At 46.7% G+C, this 26,403-nt stretch overlaps 1 protein-coding gene and 1 pseudogene across 4 annotated transcripts in view; both read left to right on the plus strand.

Annotated features, from left to right (window-relative positions):
• The window catches only part of NCK2 (NCK adaptor protein 2), a 114,465-nt gene that overhangs the window by 57,962 nt on the left and 30,100 nt on the right, over positions 1-26,403 (plus strand). For all 4 annotated transcript variants that reach the window (XM_065929188.1, XM_065929189.1, XM_065929187.1 and 1 more), the window contains one exon: positions 4,995-5,171. The gene's annotated coding sequence lies outside the window, so the exon portion shown is untranslated. The remainder of the gene's footprint in view (positions 1-4,994; positions 5,172-26,403) is intronic.
• Positions 7,955-10,226, plus strand: LOC136162881 (putative monooxygenase p33MONOX pseudogene; annotated as a pseudogene).

Genomic DNA, 26,403 nt, shown 5'->3' on the forward strand with positions numbered 1-26,403 from the left:
GGACCAAGGTGGGAGGGGCGTGTGGGGGCTGAGCCGGTCTGGGACCCACGACCCCTGCCACTTTTTCTGGTCATGGGGTGTGTGGTCAACCCACTGCCGGCAGTTTTGTTCTCTTCTCAGTTCTAGAAGACTTGAAGGCAGATGTCTGCATTATTTCAGAACACAGAACCCTCAGAGCTCAGCATCTGACCAGTGACCCTGCTCCCCACACCTCCCCAGCCACGTGGCTGTTCAGAGTTAGAAATTCATGCTCTTTCTGCCCCATTTTCATTAATCAACTTGTGATCCTAAAACAGATGCAGTCCACTGATAACCAGTGTTATCATTTAAATCGATTCCAGCCCATGGCAGAAAAATCTGGTGGTTTCCTTTTCAGGACAGTTTTATCTTGAGTAAAAGTCCAAATTCGGTGGGACTTTCTGAAATGTGGACCCTGCATCTGGCTGCCAGCACTGAGCACTGGCAGGGCCACTGTGCAGGGGCTAATAAGAAGCAAGTGCTGTCCTGTCCCTGGAAGCATTAGTGTTGTTTTCTTCTTTTTAGTAAAAGGAAAAAGACAATTGCCTTTAGCTTGTCCTGCAGATTAGGAGTCTGGGCAGTTCACTGGGTGTGTTTTGCATGTTTATCTCACATACTCATGTACTATGAGGTTTGGTCATGATACTCATCTGGCATAATCCAAGAGTCTTGAGCTTATGTGTAGTGTTCCACAGTCAAACAGTGTAACTCAGTAATGTTTTTTTGCATTGACATCTAAGAGAAATAGTGCCTTTGTTTTTATTTATGTATGTATTTTATTTATTAATTTAACAATGTTTTGTTAATTTCTGCTGTATAGCAAAGTGACTCAGTTTTACACATATATATGTTATTTTTTATGTTCATTTCCATTATGGTTTATCATAGGTTTTTTTTAACTTTTTATTTTATATTGGAGTAGAGCTGATTAACAATGTCATGATAGTTTCAGGTGGACAGTGAAGGGACTCAGCCATACATATACATGTATGCTTTCTCCCCCAAACTCCCCTCCCATCCAGGCTGCCACATAACACTGAGCAGAGTTCCTTGTACTATACAGTAGGTCCTTGTTGGTTATCCATTTTAAATACAGCAGTGTGACATTTCCATCCCCAACTCCCTACCTATCCCTTCCCCCCATCCCTCCCTCCAGCAGCCATGAGTTCATTCTCTAAGTGTGAATCACAGGATGTTGAATATAATTCCCTGTGTTATACAGTAGGACCTTGTTGTTTATCCATCCTATAGATAATAGCTTATGTCTGCTAACCCCAGCCTCCCCATCTACCCCCATCCCACCCCTTGGTAACCACAAGTTTGTTCTCAGATTAAGGTGGCGTGTGTGGTCATGGACTTGCGTCTTAGAGACTATGACACTATCCTTCCCTGATTTGAGAGGCAGAAGCTGGGCTTCCATCGTGGCAGACACTCCAGACTGCTGGTGGTGACAGATGACCTTTGCCCCGGTTTGGAGGTTCTGGCCCTTTAGTGGTGATCTATGTGGGGAGGAAGAGTCCAGTGGGGCTCTGCAGTCAAGCGGGCCTGGGTTTGAATCCTGGCTCTGGGCCTGAGGGTCTGGTGGTTTGGTTCCTGAGCTGACAATGAGGTGTGTCGCCTGGGCTGCCATGAAGTTGGATGAGGCTTTGGTGAAGGTGGAGCAACAAACACAGTGTCCCTGGGACCTGTCCAGTAACTTCTGTGCTTCTGCGGGTTGGGAGGTAGAGTGCTGGTCTTCACAGGAAGCCTTTAGGAGACTCACGTCATCTGGGCAGTAGGCAGGGCTGCATGTCCATCCTGCCCAAAGCAGGGGGGTGCCCAGCCTTCAGCCTCAGAAGGTCATGAGCCTCTCATTAATCCTAAAGACTCTACTGCAGGGAAGGCTGTCAGTGATGGACACCAGCCCTGAATGGCCACGTCCACTGAGGTTTGGAGGAAACTGCGCAGGTGGCCCAGAAAAATAGCTGGGGCAGGTGCCATGGGGCACCCGGAGTTCAGGCAGGGCTGGGACAGCTGGTTTGGGTGTCTGGAGGCCAGGCCCGTGGGGACAGGCAGGGCTGCTTGGGGCCAGCCACCTGACCCTAGCACCCTCGCTGGTGTCCCAGCTGAATGCCACCTGAGACTGGGGAGAACCCCAGGTTGGGCCCAGGCTTTTCAAAATACACTCAAGAGAAAGAAAACCTCAGTATTGCAGAGAATTCAGATAGTCCTTTGGTTTTGCCATGGTAGAATGATTGGGGTCCAGATCATTGTGGAGAAAGGGGTGCATTTAGTATTTGTGTTAATTTCCTTCTACTCTGTCCTCATCTCTTTAATTCCTATGGGGAGATGCAAGTGGTGCTTGTGGGGAAATGCCTTTAAAGACAAGCTTGCACTGTCCCCTCCTGCCTGAGCAGGCTGTGAAATGTCCCCCAGTGACCACCTTGGCTCCAGTTACCTTAAACCTGGCAGTGTTTGCAGTCAGAGGTGATTTTCTACAAAATGTGTGCTTTCCTGGTGGGTTCTATCACAGGTTGTACTGAAGACCTGATCTGAAGTGCTTGTCCTTAACAGAGGCTTTGAATAGTCCACATTAAACATGGCAGTGGGTGGACTTCATAGAAACCCAGCAAGGGAGCAGTTTTGTCTGTGTTCACTTCTGAGGAAGGTGTGTGGTTCATGCACTGACACTTGGTCAATGGGATGCTTTTCTTGAAGAAAACACCACCCCTCCATCTCACACACTCGGATCTCAGGTGACCAGGCCATCTTTGTTGTTGTTCAGTTGCATCTGACTCTTTGCGACTCCGTGGACTGCAGCACTCCAGGCTCCTCCACTGCCCGGAGTTGGCTCAAATTCATGTCCTTTGAGTCAGTGATGCCATCCAACCATCTCATCCTCCGCTACCCTCTTCTCCTCCTGCCCTCAATCTTTCCCAGGGAGGCTCTGGTTGGAACCCCTTCACTGGCTAAGATCCTGGTTATCCACCTGGATGGCCACAGCGAGTGTCAGAGGACAAGACTTCCAGACCCAGGCTGTGGCGCTGGTGAGCTGGGAGGGAAGATAAATTCTCTGGCACTAGGCTTGCTGCTGGTGTGGTAGGTTCAGCTTTGATGCCTGTGTTCCTCACTCCAAGCCTGCTGTGGAGAGTCTCTGCCTCTCTGAGAACATTAAGTCCTGTGGCAAAGTGAATGTTAGTATCTATCCCGGGAGGTTGTTGGGAGGATTAAATCACACACACCATGAGAGCACCATGCACATGGGCAACTCAGCCAGCCCCCCCAGACGCCCAAGGGCCTTGGCTTGAGCTCTGACTCCAGGCACATTCACTTTTCAATGAAAATTTTAAAGCTACAACTTATGTCCAGAAGAACCCCTGAAAATACTAATAAAGAGGTGGTGTTTGTAGACACAGCTGTGTTTAGCCAGTGGGTTTCCCCAGTAAGTGGCATGTGTCAGGCCCACAGTGAGAAACTGGAATCCTTGGTCAGGTCTGAAGTCCAGATAGCAAAGCATCTGTTTTCTGTCTTGTTTCTGAAAACACTCGGCAGAGGGAAGGCCGCCATTCTGGTGCACATCTAAGCTCTCATCCGAGTCTCATATCCCCGGTATGTCGGCCCAGCACCTTTTCCTTGCGTTAAATCATACGTTAAAACAAAACAAAAGTCATTCAAACCCTTGAAATAATACCAGAGAATGCATAAGTGGAATTCATTTTTTAATCAACATTTATGAACTTGCCTTATAACATTTTTATGAAAGCCCTCCCTGAATTATCCTTTTCTATTTGACTAAAATAGAACTCGACTCTTCTGTGGTGTGTTTAATGATGTTATGAGTCATCATCATGGTTTGATGAATTAATAGATCTAATCCAAGTGAATGGTCAGGACAGATCCCTTCTGGGTTTGAAGCATAATTAAAGATGCCAGTGGACCCCCTTGGAGTCCACAGTGCCTCAGGGTCCCCTCAAAGGACAGATCAGGACTGAAAATAGGTACCCAGGTGTGGGGGCCATGAGGCCACAGCCAAGTCCCATAGCCGGGAGGGAGGGGGCTGCGGGTCCCCTCTATCGGCTCCTCCTCTGTAGTTTCCAGGATGCTGTCTTCAGATTCCTGTAGCGATATTTTCTTTTTAAAAATTTTTATTGGCGTCGAGCTGATGTACAATGTTGTGTTAGCTTCCGTTGTATAGCAAAGTGACTCAGTCATACATACGACATATGCATACAGTATAGCCTCTCTTTTTCAGATTCTTTTCCCAGATATGTCATTAGAGTATTGAGTAGAGTTCCTTGTGCTATACAGTAGGTCCTTGTTAGTATCTATTTTATGTACAGTAGTGAGAGAGAGAGTGTGTGTGTGTGTTCATCCCGATAAGGATGAAACTGTGGATCTGGCGGGGCCTTTCTCAGTGAATGGTCCGCGCAGGAGATGAAATCTCTATGTGGTATCCATGCTCTGCAATTCTTCTCCCTAATTAGGCTCCCAGATGGGCTTTTTGAATTTCCACTTGGCAGCTGCTCTTTTGTTTTCAGCAGGCTTGGAGGGCATGGGCAGCGGTATTGTGGGGAGGGGGCTAGAAGAGATCTGGGAGCGTGGGTCCCTCGGTTATCCCCAAAGGGGTCCCCACCTGCCCTCTGCCTCCATGTTGACCCAGGGTCTGGAAGGTAGAGCAGGGCAAAGGAGTTTTTGTTTGGGTCAAGGTCAGTAAATATAAAGCACATTTTTTCCTGGGGTCTATTAAAGATATTTGGAGAAGGAAATGGCAACCCACTCTGTTATTCTTGCCTGAGAAATCCCATGGACAGAGGAGCCTAGCAGGCTACAGCCCATGGGGTCACAAAGAGTTGGACACAACCGAGTGACTAAACAACAGCAACAACAAGTAAAAGTATTGGTTTCAGGCAAGCAAATAATCAGTTATTTCTCAAGCAGTAACTTAAAATCCAACAAGCAAGCTGCCCTGATAAACGGTCTTTTCTGTCTCTTTTCAGATTTCCTACGTTCCCTTTCTTCGAGCAACTTCCTGGATCGTCACCCTCTGCTGAGATTTGAGTTAGGAGAATTTGGAGAACTCTGGCAGCTTGGTGACTTCAGGTGCAGTCAGCTGAGGAGCTCACCCCTTGAGGAGCTCTGCGTTGCGTGTCACCTCTCGTAACTGGGCGCCGAAGGTGAGTGTGGTTTTCTGCCTGAGACAGGCAGGACGAGTGACTGCTTTCGCCTTAGATGCCCATGTTGCGCTTTATGTTAATAAAACGGCAGTAAATGTAGCTCTGATTTGTTGAGCCTTGTAAAATGTAAGTTGCCAAGGGATGCGGTTCAGAAATTAGACTCACTGTTCCTGCCTTGGTGCCTGGTGGCAGCAGCTAAGCTAGGAGGCAGGACCGTGAGTTCCTCCAACCTGTGAGATGCCTGGTGCCTGAGCTCCTGGCTGGACAGGCAGTCTTGTGTTTGTAGGAGATGGACCTTCTCTGTGTCACGTGGAATGGGTGTCCGGGATACATAGGAGCTGTCTTTAGGGTGAACTCCATCTCGTGAGGCTTCATCCTAGCTTGGGTGCTGGGAAGATAAGATTGCATCAGGGCATCAAATGGATAAGGGTTCCGAGGGAGGGTTTATGTGTTCCTATGAGAAATCTTCTTGTGTGTTAAAATCGTACTTGTGACACAGCTTGTGGCTTGAGATTCAGGGCTCCCAGAATAACAGGTACTGGACAAACAGATGTCTCTACAATAGGCGTTTCTCAGCCCTAACATGATTTTGGACCATTTGATTTAGATGATACAAGATGTTGGCTGGCGCTCAGTTCCTCTGGGGTCCTGGCTCTGACTGGGCTTTATGAGAAGGTTCAATTCACCTTCAGAATGTTGTCTCCTAAGTGGACGTTTGTTGTTCACTCACTCAGTCATGTCCAACTCTTTGCAACCCTGTGGATTGCAGCACACCAGGCTTCCCTGTCTTTCACCATCTCCCGGAATTTTGCTTAAACTCATGTCTATTGAGTTGGTGATACCATCCAACCATCTCATCCTTTGTCACCCTCTTCTTCTTTTGCCTTCCGTCTTTCCCAACATCAGAGTCTTTTCCAGTAAGTTCGCTTTTCTCATCAGGTGGTCAAAATATTGGAGTTTAAACTTCAGCATCAGTCCTTCCAGTGAATCTTCAGAATTGATTTCCTTTAGGCTTAACTGGACTTCCCTGGTGGCTTAGATGGTAAAGAATCTGCCGGCAATGCAGGAGACCTGGGTTCAATCCCTGGGTTGGGAAGATCCCCTGGAGGAGGGCATGGCAACCCACTCCAGTATTCTTCCCTGGAGAACCCCATGGACAGAGGAGTCCATGGCGTCGCAAAGAGTTGAACATAACTGAAGTGGCTCAGCACAGCACAGGATTGACTGCTTTGATCTCCTTGCTGTCCAAGGGGCTCTCAAGAGTCTTCTCTAGCACCACCGTTTGAAAGCATCAGTTCTGCAGTGCTCAGCCTTCACTGTGGTCCAATGCTCACACCCATACGTGACTACTGGGAAAACCATAGCTTCGACAATACAGACCTTTGTCAGCAAACTGATGTCTCTGCTTTTCACCACACTGTCTAGGTTTGTGGAGGAATAATACCCAGTTTATGAGCTTTTCTTCCAAGTCTTATTTTGCTTCTATTATTCACAAATTCCTTTATACTATTCTTTTTTTTTAAAAATTTGCTTTACATTAGAGAGTATAATTGATTTGCAATGCTGTGTTTCAGGTGTACAGCAAAGTGATTCAGTCTTACATAAATACACACATACACTTCTTCAAATTCTTTTCCTTGTTAGGTTATTACAGAATATTGAGTAAAGTTTCCTGTGCTATACAGCAGGTCCTTGTTAATTATCTGTTTTTATATTAAGTAGTGTATACATGTCAACCCCAGACTCCTAATTTATTTCTCCCCCTGACCTTTCCTCTTTGGTATTTGGGTTTAAACTATTCTTGGACCACAAAATCTCTTGGTTTGAGTGTTGTAGATTTCTTACTTTAATATAAATTAGAATTTATGTTTGGTCTAAAACTGCTACTCAACTTTTTGTTTGGTCTAAAACTTTCACTTGGTCTAAAACTGCTACTAAACTTTTTGTAAATCAGGTTTTTCTCCTCAACCCCCTTTTTGTTTTTGAACCACCTGGATTTCAGTTATGTTCCCCTTTGATGTGTGGCCAGCAGAAGGGAGTGGAGTCAATATGCTGTGTTTCTTAGAGTAAGATGGTGAATTCTGCTTTATTATTTCCTTGGAGCAAGCGACTCTCCCACCTATTTGGGGAAGAGGCAGGGCATCTGTTATCATTTCCAGGTCAGGTCCTGATTTGGAATTGAGAACCTGGAGCCCATCTCAGCAGCTGATCCAAACCCTCCTCCTTTCTGTGTCCCCATAAGTGACCCCAAGACTCCCTCTTCCAAACCACAGGACATTGCTGGCTCTCTCTGGCTTTGCGTCCTCCTGGGCAGTGGACAGCCATTCCCAGGTTTCTCTTCCAGACCTTATGTGAGTGGACGGCATTGGATGTTTCATGTCCAATCCTGGGAGGTTTCCTTTTCATAAAAAAATCTTAAAAAAAAAAATTTTAAAAATCTTAGCTATGACCACTCAATTTTTTAAATAGTCATTGAAGGGAAACCTATTAAAATTTGTTCATTTAGGTTCTGCCTCCCAGGTTGGCGTCTGGGACGTTCTGTGTCGCTTCAGGCACAGCGCCGCTCACACCATGGCTTGGATCCGGACTGCACAAAAACCTTTCGAGAGACGTAGGTCTTTGGAGCCTCTTTAGTCCCGGAGCTCGGGCTGCAGGCAGCTCCGCGGCGGCGGACGGAAAGTATCTCTTTCTAGGTTGTTATGGCAAAAACATGAAATACAGGGCGATGTTTGGCAGACTCTGCAGGGCTGTGCCAACGCTAGTTGTCTGTTGTTCTCAGAACCTCTGGAGTGGATGGACTCTTCCTGAGCAGTTTTGCTAATTTGCAGCAGCTGGACAATGCTCCTCACTGATAGCTGTCTGTCAGCCTAATCGTCACATCTTCTCTCTGGTGGCGGGGACTTGGCTCAAAATCTGTGTAGGAAAAACACCTGGATCCCAGTCTCTCAATGGCTTCAAGACAACCAGAAGTGCCTGCTCTTGAGCCTAGTGGGCCTCTAGGCAAGATGTCCCTGCCCATCGGGATGTACCGCCGGGCATTCAGCTATGATGATGCCCTCGAGGACCCGACACCCATGACTCCTCCTCCATCGGACATGGGCAGCATCCCCTGGAAGCCAGTGTTTCCAGAGCGCAAGTATCAGCACCTCGCCAAGCAGGTGGAGGAGGGAGAGCCCGGCGTCTCCCCGCGGGCCCTGGCCCCGCCGGCGGCCAGCGACATTGAGAAGGCCCCTGTGGTGAAGGCCAAAGCTACCCACGTCATCATGAGCTCTTTGATCACAAAACAGACCCAGGAGAGCATTCAGCGTTTTGAGCAACAGGCAGGGCTGCGAAATGCTGGCTACACCCCTCACAAGGGCCTCACCACTGAGGAAACCAAGTACCTTTGAGTGGGAGAAGCACTCCACAAACTAAAGCTCCAGAGTGGAGAGACAGCAAGAGAGGAGAGGCAGCCAGCCTCCACGCAGTCCACCCCGAGCAGCAGTCCCCAGTCCTCTCCTAAGCAGAAGACCAGAGGCTGGTTCACTTCTGGTTCTTCCACAGCCTTACCTGGCCCCAGTCTTAGCACCACGGATTCTGGAAGCGGGGATAAAGACAGAAGCTCGACCGATAAATGGAGCCTCTTTGGACCAAGATCGCTCCAGAAGTCTGAGTCAGGAGGCTTTGCCATCCAAGCCTACCGAGGAGCTCAGAAGCCTTCTCCAATGGAAGTAATGCGCGCACAGGCCGCCCGAAGGGCAGAGGAGCCAGCAGCGTCCAAGCCGCCCAAGATGGACATCCCAGCGACGGAAGGGATGAGACAGCTGCCGCGGGCCCACAGCCTCAAGCCCCGTGACCTGAATGTTCTCACACCCACTGGCTTCTAGAGCTTTCTGTCCCAGGGGCGCTGCATTGAGGGTGTTGAGCCCAGCTCCCTTTACCGTGGCTCTGACATAGGAAAAGTTTTGTCTTTGTGAAAATCAAACTGAGGCTAGGTGGAGACACAATTGGTTTTTGTGAAACATTAGTGCAAAGCTTGTCCTTGTGTGGAAAAGCCATTTTTGTATTGCTCTAGCTTTAGACTAAACTTGAGCAGTGATGTATGGGGACCTCCCTAGAACTTGGGCCACCACTTACTAGGTGACTGTCTGCGGTGTTCCAAAACCAAGGCTTCAGGATTCCTTCAGCATTGTCCAGGTGTGCATGGACAGACCACGGCGTAGGGACGTCCACGGACTAGTGCAGGCGGCTTCGGCCCTCGCAGCCGTGCTGGCGCTGGGTGCTCCGGTCTGCTGTTAGGGAACCCTAGACCCGCTGGAGATGTGGGTGCAGCTAGGAGCCAGCCCGGCAGGGACCCCCGTTTGTGCTGGCAGCAGCCTCCTCGCGTTCTGGGGGACCTCATGGGCCCCTGAGTCCCGCAGCCAGCCCTTCCTCTGGGACCTCTGGGGCCTGTGCTACGGGAGGGGTGCTTCTCTTCTGCATGTCACAGAACAAACACTAGTCTTAACATATCCTTTGTTGCACTTTACAGTGAGATTAATTTAACTTCCATTTGGTCGAAAACTTCCTAAGGAGAAAATTTAGTCTACTGGCTTGCTATAGATAAATGGATGTTAAACTTTAAAAAAAGAGGTGGCAACTGCGGTTTGGATATAGTCTTGAGGTTCATGTGAAACTAGAGTCACTCTATTTTGATTTTCTTGTTCAGGCTAGGGCTTTAAAATTTTTTTCCTGGGAGATAGAAGAATTAAAACATTTCTATATGCAATCATTTCCCCTCAAATGAGCCTCATACCTTTATAAACATGTACCTCACTGAGGAAAGGAACTGGGGAAGCCACTTTTTCACTTCTCTTCACTGTGTACATGTACAACCACTGTCTTGAACGCTGTCTCCCATTCCTGCTGTCTTTTGCTTTGGACGTTATTGTGTCTACTCAAGGAGCCGAGCTGACCTTCCCCCAGAGGCACCCTGGAGTCTCAAATGATCAGAATTAATTTATTTGTGTCTTCTGTTATGCTTGTATCTCTTACCTGTTTTGACAATAAAAATCCTTACTACTTTCTCAAATGTAAAAAAAAATAAAATACAAAAATAAAATAAAATTTGTTCATTTATAAGTATAGTCATGTATCAATCGGTTTGTTAGATTTCATGTGAATATAAGCTAGAAATTAGTGTAAATCCTTGAATCTGGTCAACAGAATTCATTAGTGATTCATCAGTAATGGAGTCTTGACATGAATTCTTTAGAAGGTCGGTCATGGGTGACATTAGCAGACTGTCTGGGTCCTCTTCCAGAAGGTCACAAGTCAGGGGGAGATCACAGGCTTAACTGACGAAGTGTTGATGTGTCCTGCATAAGTGCCCAGCAAGAGTCTGTTACCATCACGCAAACAAGAGGTGATGCCCGGTATCATGCAAAGGTACTTACAAAAATATTTGTATGCGTGTAATTTTAAATAGACTTTTAAGTTTATGAGAGACACAGCAAAACCCTGATTTTCTTATTAAGAATCACTTTTGTGGTTTTGAAAATGGTTCAGTGGGAAAATCAGTAGATCTGTCCTTTCACGTAATAAATATTGACTGTGAGCACAGCTGGATTCTAGGCTACTCTTCTTGCAGTGACTGTTTTAGCAGCTACAAAAATAGATGGAATACAGTTGTTTCTGACTCTCTTTCTCGTGGCCTATGGGGTGGGTGTGACCCTGCCAGCTCTGGGGTTGGGATGACCGCTATGCTAGGTTCTTACAGCAAGTCTCGGGTGCCCAAGGCAGGGAAACCGAGTGAATTTTACAGAAGGGCACTTGGAGCAGGGGCCTCATGGGGCTTAAGGCACAGGGCTGCTGCTACTGCTGCTGATTAGTTGCTAAGTCAGGTCGGACTCTTTGCAACCCCAGGGACTGTAGCCTGCCAGGCTCCTCTGTCCATGGGATTCTCCAGGCAAGAATACTGGATCGGGTTGCAATTTCCTACTCCTGGGGGTCTTCTGACTCAGGGATCAAGCCCACTTGCATGGCAGGCAAGTTCTTTACCATTGAGCCACCTGGGAAGCCCACGGTAATCAGTCTGCACATCATTTAAGCAGTAACAGGTGGGGACTGGCATATGCTGTTGGGTCAGTGGTCTTTGATGTGCCCACGGGAAAGGTGATGGTTTGGTCAGCCTGTCACTTACCTTGTCCTGGAGAGCAAAAAAACAGTGCCAACCAGGTAAGGTGCTAAGTGAGGAGTCAACCTCAGATACATTTCCACATTACTGGGCACCCCAAGTTGGTGCCGTCTCAGCTAGCCTTCCCTGGGGCTGGACCGAGGGGAGCAGTCTTGAGGAGGGATGTCAGCTGCATCTCTGGGTGACCTGAGGGGGCCCCCGAACCCCCTGTATCCAGGGCCTATAGTCCTTGCGCTGTATTCTTTTCTCCCCTGGACCATCCCTCCCATGTTGAAATTAAGGAGCCAGGTCCTGAGAACTCCCTGGCCTTGACTTTGCCTGATTTGAGGGGAGTGGAGATCATGGGAGGAGCGTGGAGACAAACCCCTTCCATTTCCACTGGAGTGAACTTAACAATATAGAGTCTGCCCTTGATTATTCCCTGGATAACTCAGCACTGACAGTGACTCACTATTGTTGGAAGCTGGCTGGTATTTCCTGGAGATGGAGGATGTGAATAGTTCATAAGTTGTGCTGAAGACTGTTTGAAAATCTACTTGAGGACTTTTTCAGGAGATCAGTCTAATGGGTGGAAGGACGTGGGTGTTATGCGGGAAGACGGTGCGTAGATGACAAGACATATGGGTACAGAAAGATAATCCAGACTGGATTTCACGCTGTGGCAGTTGCTGATGTGAATACCCAAGGTGTAAATGTCAGCATAGGCATCATTGTACTGACCTTTTCTGTTATCTTTTTAGTCTTTATTTCATTTATTTTTTCTCTGATTACTATCCTTCCTGCTACTAACTATGGGCTTCACTTGGTCTTCTTTTTCTGGTTCCTTGAGGTGTAAAGTTTTCTTTATTTGGATCTTGGGTTTTTTTAATGTGAGTTTTTATCACTCTGAACTTCCCTGCTAGAACTACTTTTAATGCATCCCATTAGTTTTGATCTATTGTGTTTCCATTTTAATTTGTCTCAAGATTTTTTTTTATTGAAATAGAGTTATTTACAATGTTATATTAGTTTCACATGTACAACATAGTGATCAATGTTGTTTTTTATGTGTTGTGAAAGTGAAATTGAAAGTCGCTCAGTCGGTCCAACTCTTTGCGACCCCCATGAACTATACAGTTCATGGAATTCTCCAGGCCAGAATATTGGAGTGGGTAGCCGTTCCCTTCTCCAGGGGAATCTTTCCAACCCAGGTATCCAACTGAGGCCTCCCGCAATGCAGGCAGATTCTTTACCAGCTGAGCCCTAAGGGAAGCCCCAAAATACTAGAGTGGGTAGCCTATCCCTTCTCCAGCGGATCTTCCCAACCCAGGAATCGAACCAGGGTCCCCTGCATTGCAGGTGGATTCTTTACCAACTGAGCTATCAGTGAAGCCCTTTATACACTGTACTTCATTTAAAATTATTACAGAATAATGGCTATATTTTCTTGTGCTATAGAATATATCCTTGTTGCTTGTTCATGGTAGTTTGTTTCTTAATGTCTCATATATTTTTTTATTTCTGCTTTGACCCCTTGGTTGTTCAGTAACCTGCTATTTGATTTTCATATATTTATGAATTTTCCAATTTTCTTCTTATAACTGATTTCTAGTTTCACACTACTGTGATGGAAAGAGATGTAATTTCATTCTTAATTTTATTAATACTTGTTTCTGGCCTCACATGTGATATTGTATATCCTGGAGAATGTTCCATGTGTTCTTCATAAAAATATGTATTCTGCCTGCCCCTATTGGGTGAAATGCTTTGTCAGTGTCAAGTCCATCTGGTCTAGTGTGTGTTTAAGTACAAATTTTCTTATTGATTTTCTGTCTGGATGATCTATCCATTGTTGAAAGTGGTATATTGAAGTGCCCCACTATTACTGTATTGTCTATTTCTCCCTTTAGGTCTGCTAATATTTGCTTGAGATATTTGTTGTCATTCAGTCACTAAGTCATGTCCAACTCTTTGTGACCCCATGGACTGTAGCACTCCAAGCTTCTCTACCCTTCACTATCTCCCAGAGTCTGCTCAAATTCATGTCCATTGAGTCAGTGATGCCATCTAGCCATCTCATTCTCCGTTGCCTCCTTCTCCTGTTGCCTTCAGTCTTTCCCAGCATCAGAGTCTTTTGCAATGAGTTGGCTCTTGGAATCAGGGGCTGAAGTATTGGAGCTTCAGCTTCAGCATCAGTTCTTTCAATGAATATTCAAGGTTGATTTCCTTTAGGACTGACTGGTTTGATCTCCTTGCAGTCCAAGGGGCTCTCAAGAATCTTCTCCAGCACCACAATTTGAAAGCATCAGGGGTTACTCAGTGTCTAGGGTTGGCTGTAGCCTTTGATGTTTTAGTAGATGTAGTGGCTAGAGCTGCAATAATTGGTTTAAATAATTGCCCAGTAAGTACTGAATGTTGCTTAAAAAAAAAAAAATTATCGTAGTGTTGATTCTACCACAGTTAACCTGCTTGTGAATCAGTGGAGGCAGATGTAAAGTACCAGGCACTTACCAGGGGCTTGACTCAGGCTTGGCCCCTCCAGGACACTATTTGTGACTGAAATACAGGTCTTATTACCCCCTATTGTATAGGCAGAGACACTGAGCGAAGATGGTTCCCAGGGTCGCAGAGTAGAACTCACAGCAGCATTCTGCCTTGCCCATGGTCCACTGCTTCCAAGCTGGTATTCCTTCTGCTTCCTGTCTCTGACATCCCACAGAAGTGACATGGCGGAGACTGGTATCGGAGTGCCTTCTTTAAACCAGGGACCCCTCACCGCTCTGAGAGATGAAACAACTTGGCCACAACCCAGTGCCCATAGGACAAAGTGGGCTGTGCACCCACATCTTTCTGACCCAGAGCCTTTCATTCTTGCTCAACAGTGAATTTTATTTATTTTCCCTCGCAAAATCTCCAGCAACAAAGGTTGGTTTGGAAGCCAGTCCCTTTGGAATCTCAAGGAATGCATGAAGGAAGCCTTTGGAAGGGGTCGAGGGTGGGAGCCAAGACATGAATCCCCCAGAGGCTTCCATTCCTCCTGAAGACCCCAGGGCCAGCTCAGCAGTCCTCGGACTTGCACTTGTGTCCATCCCAGGTGTGGCTGTGTGTTTGTGGCTCCCAGCTGACCATCTCACCTCTGAGAGAAGTCATTTGTAGAGGCAGAGGGACCTCCTACCCTTCCTATGTGCGTAATCATCCCAGGTGTCCGCTGCGTTTCCCATAGTACCTGTGTCAAGAGCAAAGCCACAGAAAATCAAGATTGATCATTTCTTTGTGCAGCCATGAAATCATCCTTTTCTGCTGGTTGAGGTGACAGTCAAAGCTTAGGCAAGCTTTGACCACAGTTTCCCTTTTTTGTCACAGCCAGTATGCCCCGGCAGTGTGACTTGCTCGAAGGCTGGACACAAATTGTTGCTGTTCAGTCTCTAAATCATATCTGACTCTTTGCAACTCCATGGACTGCATCTCGCCAGGCTTCTCTGTCTTCCACCATCTCCCGGAGTTTACTCAAGCTCACATCCGTTGAGTTAGTGATGCCATCCAGTCATCTCATCCTCTGCTGCCCACTTTTCCTCCTGCTCTCCATCTTTCTCAGCATCAGGATCTTTTCCAGTGAGTCAGTTCTTCACATCAAAGTTGGCCAAATTAAAAACACAAAAAGCAAACCCTTACCCCTGCCACCTCCATTCTTTTCCTTAGGAAAGATTATAGCAATGAATTCATAGCTTTGCAGTCATGTCTTCACTACTCTCTGAATTGTACCTTATAGTTTGCAAATGAATTTTCATATAAATTCTAAGATCAGGTGATGTGGCTATCTCCCCCCATTTTATAAAAGGTGGAAAAGAGCCTGAAGAGTTCACTTATTTGCCAGGACAGCCCAGCAGATGGTGACCCCTGACTCAGGGCTGCATGGGGGCTACGGGGTGCTGACAACACACGCGCTGTCTTGATCTCAGCGTCCCTGGACTGCATGTGTACAGTTCTAAGAAACAGGCCACTCCAGCCACTCAGAGCTTTAAATAGAGTGCTGCTGCACTTGAGTTTCCAAAATTAGGAGAGGTGAAGAGTTTTTCTTGGCATCCTTCCTCCAGAAAAGCAAAACATATTCGTCCTGTGTCTGTGTGTGTTGCCGGGTAGGGGAGTCAGCTTTTCAAAAGCAAACTAGACCTCAAATGGATAAATCTTTTGGAGGTAATGGGTGTGTTTATTACCTTGTTTGTGGGATCAAGGGTGTATGCATATGTCCAAGCTCATCCACCTATACACATTTAATACGTATCACTTCTAAGTGTACATCAGTGAAGCTGAGAAACGCTGAACTGCCATGGCAGGATGAGAATTCCTGTATGGACCCACTGCAGTGTGCCAGTCTGGAGGGTTTTTTGTTTTTTTTTGCTTTTCCTACACTTTTTCTGAAGTGTAAAAAACCGTTATGAGCAGCCTGATGGTCCAGGAACACAGTTGGAGGGTCACTGGTGGCTCCGGGGATCCTACCTTCTCCTGTTGCTGGCCTGTCTCAGTGCAGAGAGTGGAAAAGCACCTTGAGTTTTAGGTTTTTGCTGATCAGAATCGACTTTGCTGTTGGCTCTTATGGAAACTGGTTCCAAGATGTTGAGATGGTTATAAAATCATATTGAGTGGTATGGTATGAATCGAATGAGTAACTGGTATGAAAGGTGTAAATAACATGGTATGAATAACTAAGACCATGAAAGATCAGTTTAAGGGGAGCGGTTTTTGGTGCTGTGTTAACAAGCAAGACGGTAGCAGAAGCAGTTTTGAATGGAGTCCAGTAGCCCTCAGTGCTTGTTGAGGGGGGTGACTGTGTCTACCTGCTGGTCCCCGACTGGGGGCCAACCCTGCATCTCACTGTGAAATGACATCTGCCTTCTGAGCCTCTCGGAGTCGACTTTGACTGACAGTCACATTGACACCTGAATTGATGGAATTGGTGGAGGCTCTCTGGCCTGCCCTGGCTCTCCCACCTAACTGTGTGCAGACCTCCCCAGGCACAAGTGGGCAGGCCATGGTCAGGGGCAGCCCCCAGCTCACCAGGGGAAGTGGAATGCTTCATCCACAGGGGGCTGTTTTTGTAGAATGCTGCTTTCTTTCTGGCGCCCCCCCCCCCCACCTCGCCCACCACCCCACTGCCCAGGACTCAGGGAATGAGTGGGAAATGCAGGGAATCTGAGGACTGCCCCCAAGTCAGCCTCACTTTGGTTGGAGGGATTGGGCACAAAGAGCCTGTGCTCTTAATCTGAGTTCTTGGAGTAGATTTTGTGATGCCTACAGAGATAACTTGGTAGCTCAAGTAAAGCATCTGCCTGCAATGCTGGAGACCCGGGTTCGATCCCTGGGTTGGGAAGATCTAGAGAAGGAAATGGCGACCCACTCTAGTACTCTTGCCTGGAAAATTCCATGGATAGAGGAACCTGGTAGGCTACAGTCCAAAGGGTCCCAAAGAGTTGGACAAGACTGAGCAACTTCACTTTCTTTCTCTACACACAGATTTAATTTGCCAATGGAAAGTCTCAGTTTTTGATTCTCCAATGTTAGCTTCCCTGGTAGCTCAGATGGTAAAACGTCTGCCTACAATGTGGGAGACCCAGGTTTGGTCCCTGGGTCAGGAAGATCCCCTGGAGAAGGAAATGGCAACCCACTCCAGTATTCTTGCCTGGAAAATCCCATGGACTGAGGACCCTGGTAGGCTACAGTCCATGGGGTTGCAAAGAGTCGGACACTACTGAGCGGCTTCACTTTCACATAGATAACAGTTTGCCAACAAAGGTCTAGATAGTCAAAGCTAATGGTTTTTCCAGGGGGTCATGTACAGATATGAGGGTTGGGCCATAGAGAAAGCTGAATGCTGAAGAACTGACACTTTTGAACTGTGGTTCTGGAGAAGACTCTTGAGAGTCCCTTGGTCAGCAGGGACATCAAACCAGTCTATCCTACAGGAAATCAACCCTGAATATTCATTGAAAGGACTGATGCTAAACTCCAATACTTTGGTCACTGACAGGAGTTGACGACTCATTGGAAAAGACCCTGATGCTGGGAGAGATTGAATGCAGGAGGAGAAGGGGACAACAGAGGATGACATGATTGGATGGCATCACCGACTCAATGGACATAAGTGACTAAGTCGTGTCTGACTCTCTGCGATCCCATGGACTTAATTACTAAACAATAACAACAACAAGCAATTCAGTATCAAAAATACATATAACCCAAGAAAAACAGGGACCAAAATCAAAATGGATATTTGGCACCCACCCCCAGTTGTGGTGGGCTTCCCTGGTGGCCCAGACTGTAAAGAATCCGTCTGCCAGTGCAGGAGACTCAGGCTCAATCCCTGGGTTGGGAAGATCCCCTGGAGAAGGGAATGCCTACCCACTCCAGTTTTCTTGCCTGGAAAATGCTGTGGACAGAGGAGCCTGGCTAGCTTCAGTCCATGGGGTTGCAAAGAGACAGACATGACAGAGCGACTGACACTTGCACTTTTTCAAAGCCCCTCTTTAACTGTCAGAAGCAGGGCTGCTCTGAATCGAGCACAATTTCTGTGCTGCGGATGAGGCGTGGAGATGCCTCCTGGTACTGTGTCAGCATCCAGCTTTCCAGCCAACCCCACATCTTCCCAGGCAGAACTGCCTTCCTCCTGTCCTGGCACAATAGGAGGATCTCCACTGCCTCCCAGCCTCCCTGATGCTCACGTCATCGACCTGGCCCATTTCTGTCCATCTAGTGTTAAAAGGCATCCCCCTGTGGTCTTGAATCATGGACGCAGTGAGTTTTTCTGAGTTGATTCATCATCTGTGCTGTCCTTCTGGACAATGAATGACTTTGTCTCCACTTGCTTTCAACTGAGTTGTTCTGTTTCTTCTTGAACTGCCGGACTCTTTATATATTCTGGGAACCAGTCTTTTGTCTTTGTATGTAGTGGTTTCTTTACAAGTGTCCTATTTTTTAAATATTTTTTTCATGTGGATCATTTTTTGAAGTCTTTATTGGATTTGCTACAATATTGCTTCTGTTTTATGTTTTGGTTTTTGGGCCTCGAGGCATGTGGGATCTTAGTTCCCCAATCAGGGATCAAACCTGTACCCACTGCATTGGAAAGTGAAATCTTAACTACTGGACCGTCAAGAAAGTTCCAATTTCATCATATTTTTTTCTGTTTCTTTTTTCTATTTATTTATTTTTAATTGGATAATTGCTTTACAACATTGTGTTGGTTTCTGCCACACATCAGTGTGAATCAACCATAGGAATACATTTATTCCCTCCCTCTTGAACCTCTCTCCCACCTCCCTCCCCGCCCCACCCCTCTAGATTGTCACAGAGCACTGGATTGAGTTCCCTGTTTCACAGAGCAAATTCCCACTGGCTGTCTGTTTTACATATGGCAGTGTATATGTTTCAGTGCTACCCATCCAGTTCGTCCCACCCTTTTCTTCCCCCACTGTGTCCCCAAGTCTGTTCTCTCTGTCTGTGTCTCCATTGCTGCCCTGTAAATAGGCTCATCAGTACCATCTTTCTAGAGTCCACTTATATGGGTTAATATACGATATTTTTTTAAATCTTTCTGACTTATTTCACTCTGTATAATAGGCTCTCGGTTCATCTGCTTCACTAAAATTGACTCACATGCATTCCTTTTTATAGCCAATATTCCATTGTATATATGTATACCACTACCTCTTATCCATTCATCTGTTGATGGACAGCAGGTTGCTTCCTTGTCCTAGCTATTGTAAATAGTGCTTCAGTGAACATTGAGGTACATGTGTCTTTTTCAATTAGGTTTCCTCAGGGTATGTGCCCAGTAGTGGGATTGCTGGGTCATATGGTAGTTTTATTCCTAGTTTTTTAGGAAATCTTCTCCAATCTACATCCATAGTGGCTGTATCAGTTTGCATTCCCACCAACAGTGCAAGAGGGTTTCCTTTTCTTCACACCCTCTCCAGCATTTATTGTTTGTAGATTTTTTGATGATGGCCATTCTGACCGGAACAAAGTGATAACCTCATTGTAGTTTTGATTTGCTTTTCTCTAATTATGAATGATGTTGAGCATCTTTCCAAGTGTTCATTAGCCATCTGTATGTCTTCTTTGGAGAAATGTCTATTTAGATCATCTGCCCACTTTTTGATTGGGTTGTTTGTTTTTCTGGTATTGAGCTGCATGAACTGCTTATATATTTTGGAGACTAATTCTTTGTCAGTTGTTTCATTTGCTGTCATTTTCTTCCATTCTGAGGGTTGCCTTTTTACCTTGTTTATAGTTTCTGTTGCTGTGCAAAAGCTTTTAAGTTTAATTAGGTCCCATTTGTTTATTTTTGTTATAATTTCCATTACTCTAGGAGGTGGGTCATAGAGGATCTTGCTGTGATTTATGTCAGAGAGTGTTCTATGTTTTCTTCTAAGAGTCTTATAGTTTCTGACCTTACATTTAGGTCTTTAATCCATTTTGAGTTTATCTTTGTATATGGTGTCAGGAAGTGTTCTGATTTAATCCTTTTATAGTAGCTGTCCAGTTTTCCCAGCACCACTTATTGAAGAGGCTGTCTTTGCCCCATTGTACATTCTTGCTTCCTTTGTCAAAGATAAGGTGGTGTCCATAGGTGTGTGGGTTTATCCCTAGGCTTTCTATTTGTTCCGTTGGTCTGTATTTCTGTTTTTGTGCCAGTACCATACTGTCTGTATGTTACATAGTGATGACTGTAACTTTGTAGTATAGTCTGAATGAGGAAGGTTGATGCCTCCAGCTCCATTCTTCTTTCCCAAGATTGCTTTGGCTGTTCGGAGTCTTTTGTGTTTCCATATACATTGCCAGTTTCATCATATTTTGATCTGGGAGGATTGGTAATGCTGCTTAGAGAATCGAGATTTATTTGAACTAGAATGATCTTTTACTGCGCCAGCTATGCATACCACTATTTATACACTTTCATGCTTTCCTATAAAAGGGAGTCTTATATTCTTACAGCTCTGCTGGAAGGATTATGTGTCTGCTTTGTGTTGCTTCGGTGTTCAACATCCTGTTTTTAAATTTGGGGACTGATAAATGCAAAGTTTTCAAATGCTATCATTTTATTGACAGGTATATCTCCAGATGCGAGACAGTGCCTCCTCAGTAGTTTAATGAGCTTTGCTGAACTTTCATCTTTCCTCTTCTGTTGCTGCTCTCATCAGTTGTCAGGAAAAGTTGGAATTTTGCCCTTCATTATTGATCTGTATTTCATGAATATTTATGTATATTCTGTGTACTTTCCCCCTTTTACTCAAAGTAGCTGAATGACACAAAATTTTAAATTTTAATTGAAATTATTCCATGGCTTCCCTCATGAATGAAGAGCCCTTATTATGTAGAATAACAATGACGGTATCAAAGGTGAGTGTGAAAGTATGTGTTAGTCATTCAGTTGTGTCTGACTCTCTGCGACCCCATGGACTGTAGTCCACCAGGCTCCTCTCTCCATGGGATTTCCCAGGCAAGAATACTGGAGTGGGTTGCCATCCCCTTCTCCAGGGGACCTTCCCTACCCAGGAATCAGACCTGGGTCTCCTGCACTGCAGGCAGATTCTTTACCACCGAGCCACCAGGGAAGCCCCTACCTAAGGTGAGACTGTTTTAAATAAAGTTCCTTAAGTGTGAATCCAGCTGCACATCAGGACTTGAGCACAGGAAGCAGCATCTCAGTGTCCTGTGTCCATGAGAGGTCTGGTGGTGGAGGCCACACAGCTGCTGGCAAAGAGCATCCATGCTGCTGTCCACGTGCTCGCTGGGGACGTGGGCTCAGGCCCTTCTAAGTGCCTGGTTTATGAGGAGACACAATCCTTGTGTGCGAGGCATCTTATTCAGCGAGAAAACAGACAATAAAAATGTGTGTGAGGTCCCAGTAAGTGCCAGGGAGAGAGAAAGCAGAGCAGGGAAATGGCGGGGGCAGGTGGGGAGGGGGAGTGTGGTGGATGCAGCAGTTGTGATGCAGCAGTTCTTTCAGGTGAGCTGGGTGGAGACGTGGTTTCATCAGGGTGGGCTGTGAATTTGGGAAGGGGGAGAGGGGGCAGGGGAGGCAAGAGGAGCAGGGAGTGTGAGCTTGGAGGAAGAGCTGGCCTCAGATTGCGTTCTCCTGTGATGGGAAGGGCGCGAGGCTTGAACGGAGGAGACACAACCTACTGTCCGTTTACTGCCCTGCCAGGGAGGCAGACCGTGAGGGCAGAGACGGACCAGCGAGGGGAGAAAACCGTGTGGTCTGGGCCCAGGTGGGGCTGGCTTGGAGCTGGGCAGTGGAGGGTCCGATGGTGGTAAAATTTGAGAAGTATTTTGAAGGTGAACTGACGGGTTTGCTGATGAAATGAATGGGGTGCGCGTATTCTGTGAGACGTGCCAAGATTTTTGCCTTGTGGGCACCTGGACAGATGCTCATCTTATGCTCATAGACTCAGAGGGGGCCTGGGGAGGCGGAGGGGGTGGATTTTTGTGTCACCCTCTGATTGGTTTTCTTTTGCTGTTGTTTGATGTAAATGGTGAAGAGTTCTGTTTGGGTGAGTTTGGAGAACAGTTGGAGGTGTCTCAGAGGTGGGGGAGGAGTCTGCATCTGGGGGAGCAGGGCTGGAGGCCACACTTAGGACCAGCTTGTTTAGAGAGGGGGCAAAAGGATGGAGTCAAGGCCCCCAGACAGCCTAGGTCAGAAGCACGAGGAGGGGCCTGTAAGAGAGGAGGGGAGGACGTGAAGCAGGGCTGGGTGCTCCAGGGAGCGGAGCGGAGGGCGGCCCTTCAGTGACTAATGGACAGAGTCTGCTGTCAGCAGGCAGGAAAGACAATCCAGGAGAGAGAGGAATGACCCAGCCAAGAGAATTGGGAGTGACCACAGGATGGGCTCCTGCATGAAGAACAGGGTGGGCCCTCTTTAGCGCAGATGAGGCTTTCCTTCCCCAGGATCACCTGCATCACCTGAGGTTACCTGCTCACCTGTTCACTGTGTGGGAGAGCCCGTTATGTGTTGACAGCGGCTGCTGAGGCTACAGCCGCCTGGCCTAATGGGAAGGTCAAGGAAAGGCACTGATGATTCAAGGTTAATATGTACCTGCCTCATCACCCTTTTATAGGATGACTGATCTAGCCAGCCTCAGAGAAGAGCAGGGTCATAAACAGCTTTAAAATGTTGCCAGTCCCATTGTGTAATATAAACCTTACATGGATGGAATATGATTTATTGAATTCAATTCAAAACAGAGACAGAAGGACCAACAAAACAAGTGTAATATTTTACCACTAGCATATTAACCTGTAATTTCAGAAAAATACCTGTGTGCACACATAGATAGAGATATATCCAAATATAGAGCTATGAGCAGATAATTGGTTTAGAGAGCAACCGGTAAGAAAAGAGACTGACTACATGGGGGGAAAAAAGTCATCCTTACCTTGATTTTCAACATACATTCTGAATTAGTCCAATAAGGTAATCTATTTCAATATGGGTCTTAAGCTTTTTCTTTATAAGAGCTCATGCCTGCAGTGTGGTCAACCAATTATTATAGAAATTCATTCAAATAGAGGTTTTCAGTATGGCAACCCACTCCAGTATACTTTCCTGGAGAATGCCATGGACAGAGGAGCCTGGAGGGCTACAATCCATGGGGTCGCAAAGTCAGACACAACTTAGCAACTAAACAAGTAGGAAGAATATTAGCCCGGCCTCCAAATATGTCCACATCCTCCTCCTTGAAACCTGTGACTATGTCAGGCTACGTGGGGAAACACGGGGGAGAGAAGGTTCAGCAGATCAGCTCATCTTGAGGGAGCACCCTTGCAGGCCTTTGTGACCACAGAGGCCCTGTGAGCAGGAGAGGAGGCAGAAGAATAAAAGAAGAACCTGCCTGGACCAGGGCAGTGCCCAGAAGCTGGAAGGCGTAAGGACCACTCTTCCCTGGACCATCCAGAAGGAACATGGCCCTGCCCATAGCTTGACTCAGCCCCAGGGAGACCCAGGTGGGACTTCTGCCCCACAGAACTGTAAGGCAATGAACTTGGGCTGGTTCAAGCCACTAAGTCTATGCAAGTGCCTACAGCAGCCCACGGAAAAAGAATGCCATGAGTAACCATGCCAAGGTCAGTCCAAACAAAAATAACACTTTCATTGTTTTCTCTCATTTATCACACTGTTTTCCTCCCTCTGTTTATTTTGCAAATGCTTTAAAATAGTAACTTGCTTTGAGGAGACCCACTCAGAGAAACGGTGTCAGAAGCAACTTTAAAAGACGTTATAAATTCTTTATTAAAGTTTCAGGTTGCGTGGTAGATAAGACTTGCCAGATGCCAGCTCATTTGACAGGAGTTGGCTGGAGCCTGTGATGCCCTGGGGGGAACAGAAAGGCCAGTTGGTGGCTTTCTGCAAGCGTATCGCTAATTACAACTGCTAGACTTCAACTTCAAGTAAGACACGATATGGAATCTCATGCTGCTCCAGCTCTCAGCAAGTTAATTAAGCCATGACGAGAGTCAAGGTATTACCGCTTCCCTAAGGCACAAAAATACACCACATGTAAAAGAGAAAATAAAGAACAGAATGGGCTTGGCACACCTTCCTCCATGGGGAGGGGCACACGGTCAAAGATTGTTGTTTTTAGTTGCTAAATTGTGTCCAACTCTGCGACCCCATGTACTGTACCCCGCCATGGACAGACTCCTCTGTCCATGGGATTCTCCAGGCAAGAATAGTGGAGTAGGTTGCTATTTCCTCCTCCAGGGGATCTTCCTGACCCAGGGATTGGAACCCATATCTCCTGCCTTGGCAGACGAATTCTTTACTGCCAAGTTACCAGGGAAGCCCAGTCATAGGAGGAGCTGCTAGCATCCCCCTGGTGCCCATGGGGTTGTTTCCTAACTGTGAGCTCATCCCAGGTCTGCAGTCACCCTGTGAAGCAGAGATGATGGATCTACAGAGACAATGAATGAATGATGAAACTGGGGCTTAGAGATGTAAGATAACCTGTCCACATCCACAGGCTGGAAAGTGCCTGAGTCAGGATTCAGACCCACGAGAGTGGTCTCATCCCAAAGCCTGAGCGTGCTCCACTGTCCTCTCTTACATGCTAGAGTACTGGGCAGGAGGTTTTGGCAGCCTGGCCCCCTGACACTAACCATCAGTGCTATGGCATGCACAGTGCTTTCATGCTGACTGGGATTCCTGTTCTAAGTCTGTGTGTGGGCAGGGGGCTCAGAGCTGTTTTCACAAACTCCTGGAGGAGGTGTTCTTCTTGCCCTACACGACAGAAGGGCAGCTGGCCTGAGGTGCACAGACGACTCCAGCCCAGGCCTGTATGACCCTCTCCCCTTAATCACGACATCACTGGGCTGCTTCCAGGGGTCTGGGTACCTCCTGAAGCGAGGCAGGTACTGCTGTCTCATCCTACAGAATGAGAGGAAGGCCGGGGAATGCACAGAAGGCCCAGCTAAGCCTTGAACCCAGATTTTTTTTTTTTAATGTTTATTTTTATTTGCTTGATCGCGTGGGTCTTAGTTGTGGGGTCTTTGATCTTCATTGTGGCAGGTGGGATCTTTAGTTGCAGCATGTGAACTCAGGGTTGCTGCATATGGGATCTAGCTCCCCATCCGGGGATCAAACCCAGATCCCCTGCAAGAAATCTTAGCCACTGGACCACCTGGGAAATCCGGAACCCCAGTCTCTTTATTCAGGTTTTCTGTTTGCAGTTATGACCAAGTGGTTCAGCTTGGCCCCCGAGACCCCTTTGGGAGTGTCTGTGAGCATTTTGGGGTGTTGGTTGTTCTGAGAATTATGTAACCCAGCCCTAACGCAGCAAGCCACAGTTAACAGGCTCCTTTTTAGAGAGTCCCAGAATAGGATTGATATTATTTTAGGAGTTAGTGACAACTGCCGGGCCAAGAAAGTTTTATAACCATTCCAGTCTGTTTGGGGTTTTGTTGTTTTTTTTTTAATCTTCTTCCACCCAAGACTTGAAAAAGCAGCTTAGCATGTTAGATTTTCTGAGTTTCTTTAATTCAGTATAAAATAGGGTTTTTCTTGCTAATCTCTATCACTAACTCCTAAAATTATATGACTGGTCACATGACATGAAACATGATCTGGCTGCACAATATTAACTTTGTGGCTCTTCTTTCTGTTGGCTATAGGGTGGGTGAATACTAGCTTTGTGAATGTAGGCAAAAATTTGATTTTCTTTACCTGCCCAAGCTGAAGGGGTAAATGTGCACTATGCTTTATATCTGACCTCGGTAAGTCCTAGACCACATCAGAGTCCCATTTCTGATTTAAAATTTCTGTAGTCAATTAGAAGGTACTTCCTCAGACTTTCTTCTGTTGGATGGCTTTTCCGTATTAGGAATTTAAGTCAATTTGTACATCTGGTTTATATTGGGGAATAATCTTAATTCAGCACCAGCCTCTTCTTACTACACAGTTCATCCTACACTCATAGCAGACTTTTCATCACTGGAAGCACTGGCTCCTCCTGGCCTCCTAGAGCAGTTTCCCAGGACCTCGGGTGGAACCCCCACTCTCGCCCCTCTTACCCTTACCAACAGCTCCTTCCAGGATGGCCATCCAGAAGCGGCCTCTATAGCCCGAATGGCCAAGGGAAGGCAAAATGGGGTCTGTGGCCTGGGTGCTGGTGGGCGGGGTGGGTAGACCTGTGCATTGACTGTGATTGGTTGTTGATGGGGGGTGTGGTTATTGTTGTGGTTATTGATGGGGGAGTGTTGTCATTGGGGTGAGGTGCTTGTTGATGGAGAGCTGTGATTGCTAGGGTGAGATGGTTGTTGATGGTGGGCTGTGATCACTCACCCAAGAAGTGAGCACAGGAGCACAACCTTGGGCTCAAGTCCTGGCTCTGTTGTTCAGCAAGTCTCTGAATCTCTGATCTTCTCTCTCCTTAAAGTTCACACTTCCCGGAGAGGTGGGTGTTTGGAGATTGAACGAACACCCTGTGCACACCAATGTCCTCCCCTAGACTGAGCACTCACTTCCAACAGTCCCTGCTCTGGACCCAGGAGGAGCACCTTCAAGGAGGGCTGTCGGAGTCACCTGAGGCCTGTGATATGCTAAGGATG

This window comes from Muntiacus reevesi, chromosome 3 (genome assembly GCF_963930625.1).
Source record: "Muntiacus reevesi chromosome 3, mMunRee1.1, whole genome shotgun sequence".
Taxonomy (NCBI): Eukaryota; Metazoa; Chordata; class Mammalia; order Artiodactyla; family Cervidae; genus Muntiacus; species Muntiacus reevesi.